This window comes from Argopecten irradians, chromosome 4 (genome assembly GCF_041381155.1).
Source record: "Argopecten irradians isolate NY chromosome 4, Ai_NY, whole genome shotgun sequence".
NCBI classification, from domain to species: Eukaryota; Metazoa; Mollusca; class Bivalvia; order Pectinida; family Pectinidae; genus Argopecten; species Argopecten irradians.
This window is the reverse complement of record NC_091137.1, coordinates 39,210,726-39,218,840: the sequence shown is the minus strand read 5'-3', so window position 1 is coordinate 39,218,840 and position 8,115 is coordinate 39,210,726. Positions and strand designations below refer to the sequence as shown.

The 8,115-nt window shown below is 32.0% G+C and overlaps 1 long non-coding RNA gene across 1 annotated transcript; it reads left to right on the top strand.

Annotated features, from left to right (window-relative positions):
* The first annotated feature begins 146 nt into the window (after positions 1-146).
* On the top strand, positions 147-7,526 carry LOC138321608 (uncharacterized). Its single transcript, XR_011208346.1, has 2 exons — positions 147-430; positions 2,029-7,526. It is a non-coding gene; the product is annotated as an uncharacterized lncRNA (long non-coding RNA).
* Positions 7,527-8,115: the final 589 nt, after the last annotated feature.

Below are 8,115 nucleotides of genomic sequence, written 5' to 3'. Positions count from 1 at the left end.
TTACATGTATTATATTGATAGTCATTTTGGAGAACAGGTACGTTCGTATTGTGATCATGTCATTACGATGGCCCACTGAATTTAACCAAGTCTCACTCAAACAGACGCTTGTTAACTACGTACGCATCAAGCGTCTGGGTATCAAGCGTCGAAGGGAATATTTAATACACGGATACAGATACAATGAAATATCGTGACACTCAGCAATAGTGTAAACGGCCGAATGTAAACAAAGACGTCATCACGCAAAGCGGACCTGTGATGTAAACTTGCAAGTCAAGAGATATTTTCCATTTAATTATCGAGCGTAATAAATGCATTCTCATATCTGAAAAACACCGAAGAATATTTGAACACTGCATGTTGCAAGCCACCTTGCTAGTAAAGTACGGAATTCTTTTTGTATTTGGAGACAGAAGCAGTGAAAATCGTAAGTTTCATTTCGTTTTGCTTCTTTGCCTATCATGCCTATGGGTCGGTATATTATTATATGAACTATTTGACAGACATCTGCACATGAAGTGAACTTACAACATCATGAGTATGTGTGAATTCCTGCTAACATCCATATAATCGACGTTTTATTTTATTACAACGCAACAAAATTGAATATCACTTTAAATTTGAAGTAGTTTGTTGTTATATAATTAGCAGTTGACAAGATTCATTTTTGGTATTATTTTCTAATGCGATGACATCAAATTTAATATTAATGCATAGAGTCAATTTACCAGAATTTAGCATGTATGTGTAATACCAGAAACATATATACATACAGATTGGCAACTCCGCCATTTTTACGATCGGCAGATGTACCTCTGTATGTGCTTAGGGGTTTTTAGATAAACTTTTAAATAGTAAAATACAGCAGAATAACTTTGAAATATTATAAAAGTTCAGTAATTTTCAGATGGTTTGAGGACGATTTTGGAAAGAAAAATAATATTTTAACTTATATATTAATAAAACAAAATGCACTTCCGGTTTTGAATGTCTGATTTTCGAAAAACCAGGTAAAATTGCCGATTTTCATGCTTTCAAAAAACATATTAAATAACATCAATTGGACAAACTGGTCACATCAAACCATGCTATAATGTTTAAACTTTGTATTGATGCAAAAATATCATGTTTAAAAGAATACACTAGAAAGTAGTTAGCCAAGGGAAAATATCTATAAACCGGAGGTCCCGCTGCCTGTCAACAAAGACAAAGAAGGAGTTTCCAATCTCTATGTATATATGTTTCTGGTAATACACATGTGAATACAGAATTTCTTTAGATAAATAGAAGAATTGTAATGCTAGATTTATTTAAGACCATTAATATCTGGGATTTCGAAATTGGCGGTATGAACTTAAAACATCGATTAAACAGTCACTACATATATAACTTCATGGATTCAGAGAATTTATAATAACACTTACCAAAATAAACAATAACCTGTGCACTGTAATATATCATACATGGTAAATTTACACTTGCTCAATATTACAGTATTTGGTTTAAAGTAAGTTTTGCTAACAGTAAAAAACATTGTATTTTATCAATGTGTATCAGGTATAGGAGACAAATTAATTATGATGCTAATATATTAAAGATGCTTCACCGCTGACAAATGGTATTTTTTCACAATCAAAAACGGGAGCAGACAATTAAGTATTTTTCTTCAGTTACAAAAGTTAAAAATATAAATAATAAAATAATTAATTGCATGCATCCCAAAAAAATTCTGTAGTACTATATCCTATATGGAATGAAGTACTGATTGCGCTTGACCCAAAGGCAAAATTAATTATTTTATATTATTTTTTGTGTTAATTAGACTTATGCATACACGATTAAACAACTAATTATTGTTCAAATGATGAATATCATTTATACTCTGTCGGCGGTGGAGCATCTTTAACTCAATGTACTTGTGTACATGAGTCCAATTTCTTCCTTTTGTCATTGTTAGATGATTTCTGTAACTTTTTTATAACAAATTAAGAATATTGATATATATGTTAAATTTTATAATTACAGGACTCATTGGCTAGTCATCTGAAGCAGATTCATAATTGTTGAAGACTGGAGATTATCAGGATTACATTGGAAGCTGTGAAATGATTCTAAGGATGACTACCAGGCATATATTAAACTAGCTGCGACAACATACATGTAGCTCTGGACAACAAGCATATGGATTGGTGCTTCTCATTCGCATTGTTTCGTAATGCCAATTAAAACACAAATTTGCAACTTTTGCAAAGAGTTGTCACCATTTGACATGCTGCCGATTGTTATCAATCTGTGGAGAGATAGAAGGTGTTTAAACTTTTAACTTCACAGACTGACTCACATGTTAGTCTTTCTGTTTTGTTGTAAAATTCATACAAACAAAAAGAGTTTTCTTGGCTTGAATGAAACACACTATATATGTTCTGACAGACGGTCATTATCAGAACTACAATTCTGTCCCATTGACTGTAATGTTGCAAAACATCAAGTGATGACAATTAGTGAGTGTCGAGTAACTTTGCATTTAGATATATATAGAAATATCCTACATTTATAATATAAACTGATAATTTATTTACCCATCATCACGCCTGAATTATCATTGCTACAATGTATATTTCAATGATTCACATCTGTGACACGGCCATATAAGTACATTGTATATGGAATGACATTCATTTATTTGCTACAACAGAAACATATTAAACAGTTTTACTTGTTGACTTTGTGCAGTGTGTTCACCAAAATGACACAAATTTTAACGCTTCTGGTGACATAGCCCATTGGTTGTTCCCATTAGTTGATGCCTCTATCAAATGTTTTTACAACTGTTTCTGATCTTGTTACCAATATATGTATAAACATTTGTAAGTAATGTGACATTAACAACAAGTTGCCAATAATGTGTGATTACATGTACGTTAATTTCATATTCTTAACATAATTAAATGGGAAAAAACCTTTAAAACATAACAAAAAAGTATTTATTTTAGTACATAAACATAAAAACCGATCATTGATTTACAAGGTCAAGGGGAGTAACTTGTACATGACAATTTCAAAATTGACTAGGGTACACGAAATTCGGCAGTCCGGAAAATTTGTAATCTGGGCGGTTTAGGCTGGGAACGAAGGTGTCCAGATTATCGAGGGTCCAATGTACATGTCAGTGTATACAAATAACACACTGATTTTGAGAATGGTTGTTTTAATATGCTGTTAAGAATTCTCAGTGTCCATTTTATGCATTATATAGAGACAGTATCATACTGAATCTGACTTTGATATGACTTTTCTTCAATATTGCAGCAAAGTATCAAGAACTGCTCTTTACTTACTAATATACCTGAATACATTGTGTGTATCACAGAAGAGAACTAGAAAAAATAATGTATTGTGATGTTATTTCATGTTTGTATTAAAGTATTTTTGAATAAACATAATTCAAAACAATTCAGTTTTGATTTTGATGCAGTAACCAATTCTTTAAATGAACATTTGACCCTTAGTTTTTGTCATTTCATTTCTTCTCTTGAAAATTATCTAATTAATTGCCTTTTGCCCTTTCCTCCTGTAATAGATCTGTACCACATAGTTCATCGGAAAAAAATACTTGTATATTATATGCATTGCACATAGTTCCTTATAAATGAGGTCTGTAAACAACATTTGCAGCATAAGCCATGAACTTTGTAAAAATGCCATCAAGGGACATCCATGTGTCAGATTATACTTTCTTCTTAATGGAGTCTTAATGTTTCCCTTGTTGTCATTTTACTGCAGATTGTTATTAGCTGTAGGTCTCCATGGCCTTGTCCTCAAGATCAATTACCATCAAATAATCATAACTACAAAAAATTTTCTTTATTTTGTTATTCAGACAATTATATTCAAACATTAGAGAAAAGGTCACATGACACTGATTGTAAATATTTGTTGAAACTGTTGAATTCAAGATAGTTTCAAAGTTCAAATCTAAAAGAAATTTTCTAGCATTTTCTTAAAATCTTCTCATAATTTTTAGATTCATCTTTTGATATGAGGAGGGATGGTTGTCTGCAATCTCTATAATTTATCCAAAATTAATTAAATGAATACTTGGAAGATAAATAACCCAACTTGATAATGTCATGGGACTTGCAAGAAAATACACACCCTAAAATGTTACTAATGACATATTTGCCTTCTTTGAACTAAAATTTTGTTACATCAATGCTTTTTCAGTTTAGTACTTACAGTACTTTGATTATAGAATATTATATCTCTGTCAACTTAGTCTTGTGAGCTTATGCTGTGTGATTATCTTAATATTTTAATGTCTGCTCATCTGTCTTATCTATATCCAATACTCATAGACATCAATTTCAGTTCAGTGTTGATCATTGTATAGCTGGGTTGATTAGCAGTGAGAATCGCATGTAACAAAACATAGGTGTTCATATCCACTACATATACCTGTATTGCATAGACACTTGAATGAAGGAATTATGAAAGTTAGATTTTTTATTTGCAAAAATCAAGCAAAGTGTCCATTGTCTATAATATGATTATATTTAAAAAAAAATAAAACCATATATGTTGTTTATATTTAAAATAAGCAGATATAACACGTATCTATACACATTTTGACAACAAAATTGTTGTTTCAAATTCAAAATATTTTTGAAGCAGTTTTGTCTTTTTACAAGTTCATCAATGTTCATAGTCTAATGGATATTGATAATGACAAACCAAATGATATACATAATGTACATCATCATCAATACATAAAAGTTTCTGAAAGGGCTTCCATATCATTCTGTATTGTACTTTGTGTGTACGTTTCCATTGTAAACTGTGGTAAGCTTACATTGTAACTCATTGTATGTCAAGTTGTTTTGTGAAGTAGGACTGATTTAAACGAGAAATATAACTTTACTGTTTCATTTTTTTTTTAGATTTATTTATCGTTACACATCATCAAGGATAGGGGGTCATACACTTAGATATTTTGTTTCATCGTAGATAACCAATAAGCAGAGTATCAGATGCTGTTTTCTCATATGACTGAAAGGGAATACATGTGTAGTGTACAAAATAAATAGTTAAAACTTTAATTATCACCAAATCTGGACCACTTGGTGCAATGATCTGTGTGTCGTTAGTTTTTGTAATGAAGATAATGTATAAAATGTTGGCCAGTCATAATCTCTGAAGTTTTAAGCTGGAAAAATGAAACAGATTTCAGCTAAAATAGGAATCCTTGAAGTAATTAAGCAGCATTATTGTTGCTTGCTTTATATGAAGTATATTTCTAAATACATGGAGTGAGATGTCATCAGTTTTATTGTCGTCATCTTGTGTGATTGGATTAACTCCCTTTAATGGGTAGAGATAGTTTTTTGTACAATTTCTACTTTTAGTATCATCATTTAAACTCAACCGCAAACAGACTTTGACGGTTTATTTTGCATGTGCTTTACCATTTAATACAGCAATGAACAATGGTGTATGGACAATTAGTACAACAATAATTTAGCAAAAAGCTACATCAGAAAATCATGAAATGTTGCAGAATATTTAAATATGTGTACAAGAATACATTGTTATGATGTTAGAGGTAGGGAATGATTAATTAAGTGCAATACTTAATCACTATTGTTATTGTAGTGTGGACAGAGCTGAGTGGATGTCGTACTCAGAACATCAGGCTCCGATTTCTCAAAACAAAAATTCCTCATTTTTTCTCCTTATGTAACTTATATGAAAACTTTAGATTTAAGTCAGTTTTGGACTTTGTTTTGAGAAAATCGGAGCCTGATCATGTGCTATGGTAGTTGTACAGGTAAAACCCAGTACAAGGAATATTATTCAACTTTGAGTATGTTGGTTGTTGTGTTAGTTATTGTAATGCTGTTTTTTAAGGAGGGAAATCACTTACCATGTTATGTTGTAGAGTTGTCTCCCCCTGTGAAGAGTTACTCATTGTTATGTCATCAGTTCAGTTTTCTTGTTTCTCAAAAATTATTGATGTAACTGTCAAAGTATGATAACTCCGCAACATGATAAGACACATCCTCGATATTCTAGGGGTTATTATCACTGTCGCTACATCCACCCCTGAAATATGTAATGACAAAACTGAAGGTTCTTTTTGCGCCAGTAGATGAGAGGAATATTAGCATCGCTGGCTGTAATCTTCAAATATAATCTCTCAAGGCCTGTGATTAGTCAGTTTTTTTCTCCTGAACTAGTGCCTTCAGTGTGGCTATGACGTTTTCCAGGGATGGATATGATGACAGTGATAGTAACCCCTGGAGTATTGAGGATGAATAAGACATATCTCATATTACACAATCCTTGATTACTTAGATATATTATAGAAAAATTTAACCAGAAAACTTACACATTCTTTTTCACAGATTATCTATTTATTAATATACTTATAGTTCCCAGATAAAAATGGTTTACCGGTAATGGCAAAGTTAACTCTGTTGTCTAGTATTGTTTGTTCTTTATTATAGGTAATTAGAATGTAGATTGTTCAAGTGCTATGTTTTGTAGAATTTTGAGTGCAACAGAAAAAAAAGTCACCATGTTAACTTAATCCTGAGTACACCTTACATTACTTGGGTGGGAAAAAGATCAAATTATGTTACGAATCTCTTCATTTTGTATTAATGCTACCGACGCTTATAAGATATTTTACAGTGTTCATAAATATCCTTTTCATTCTAAATAAACTGTTTCATTAAACTTAGATCAGTCACATATGACTGACAGTCATAGAATACAGGAAGTCCCAAGGAAGGTTTGAATTTATAAATATTTTTGTGTTATTTAGCCTGAAAGATAACTATGTTTGTATTTACATGATGGAGACCACAGGTATCTTTGATGAATATACACAGATATTTAGTGCTGACATCTGTTGTTTGGAATCACTGGTCTTGTAAATGAATAAAACAATATATATCTTTGATGAGTAGACAGATATTTAGTGCTGACATCAGTTGTTTGGATATTTTTGGTCTTGCAAATGATTTTGAAAAATATTCCTCAATTATACTGGAAGAAAAAAAAACCTCTTGGCCCGCCAATAGATGCTGCACACAAAGAGGCAGAACTATTAATGGTGTCAAGAATGTATCTGTTATTATAGATAAGTCTTGTGAATAATTTCATATACTAACACGGTATATGAATATCAGTATACCAGGGCCATTAGATGTACATTAAATATACTGTGCTTTACAGCTTTATTTTTAATCAAAACAGCATTATGAATCCAAGGAAATATTAGAAGCGTTGCTATTATATGGTGTCTCAATATATATGACTGGGGCATGTACAGTTTTCTTACATGTGATGTTCATTATCTAAGACTTGTACAGTTCTCTTACATGTAATGTTCATTACCATTGTGTTTTGTTGTAATGCTGATGTATGAAGATGTCAGCTTTTGTAAGTTATATACCAAGCTTCTCTTGTTATTTGGCATAATATAACTTTATTAACCAATAAAATCTCTTGCCATAGGTAAACTTGTGTCTGGTTTTCATTGTAAGTTCACTTTCTGATCAAGCCACAAGAAACTTCTTTGAGAGCCTCGTAAATGGCACTCTACAAATCACAGGGTATCAGTCAGGTTCCTAAGTATCATTTTCCATTATCACTAGACTGAGATACTCTGGCCCTCACACCAGACTTAGACTTTATCACAGATACTTGTCTGGTGTAGGGCCAGCGCGCATTGCTATATGAAAATGTGAATTTCGCCCACCGTTTGGTATCGGGCCAGGTGACATCTCCTATTCAGACTGCTTACAAAACATGACTGAGAATTACGTCACTTACCTTAAAACTTGGTCTGTTCAACAAATGAATAATTCATCTACCCATAGCAATTCGTCGAGATTTGAGGCGGTCTGTATGTAATGAGAAAATTGTGGCACTTCTCGGTGGTAATATTTTTTAAGCAGTCTGAATAGGAGATAACCTGGTCCGACATCTGGCATATTGATAACCAAGTCTTGTGTCAGGGCAAGAAAATATCTCTTCACATGTGCACGATGCTGGAAATTTAAACAGATTGAATATATATGGTATGGTTTATGAATGGTTCTTTTATAG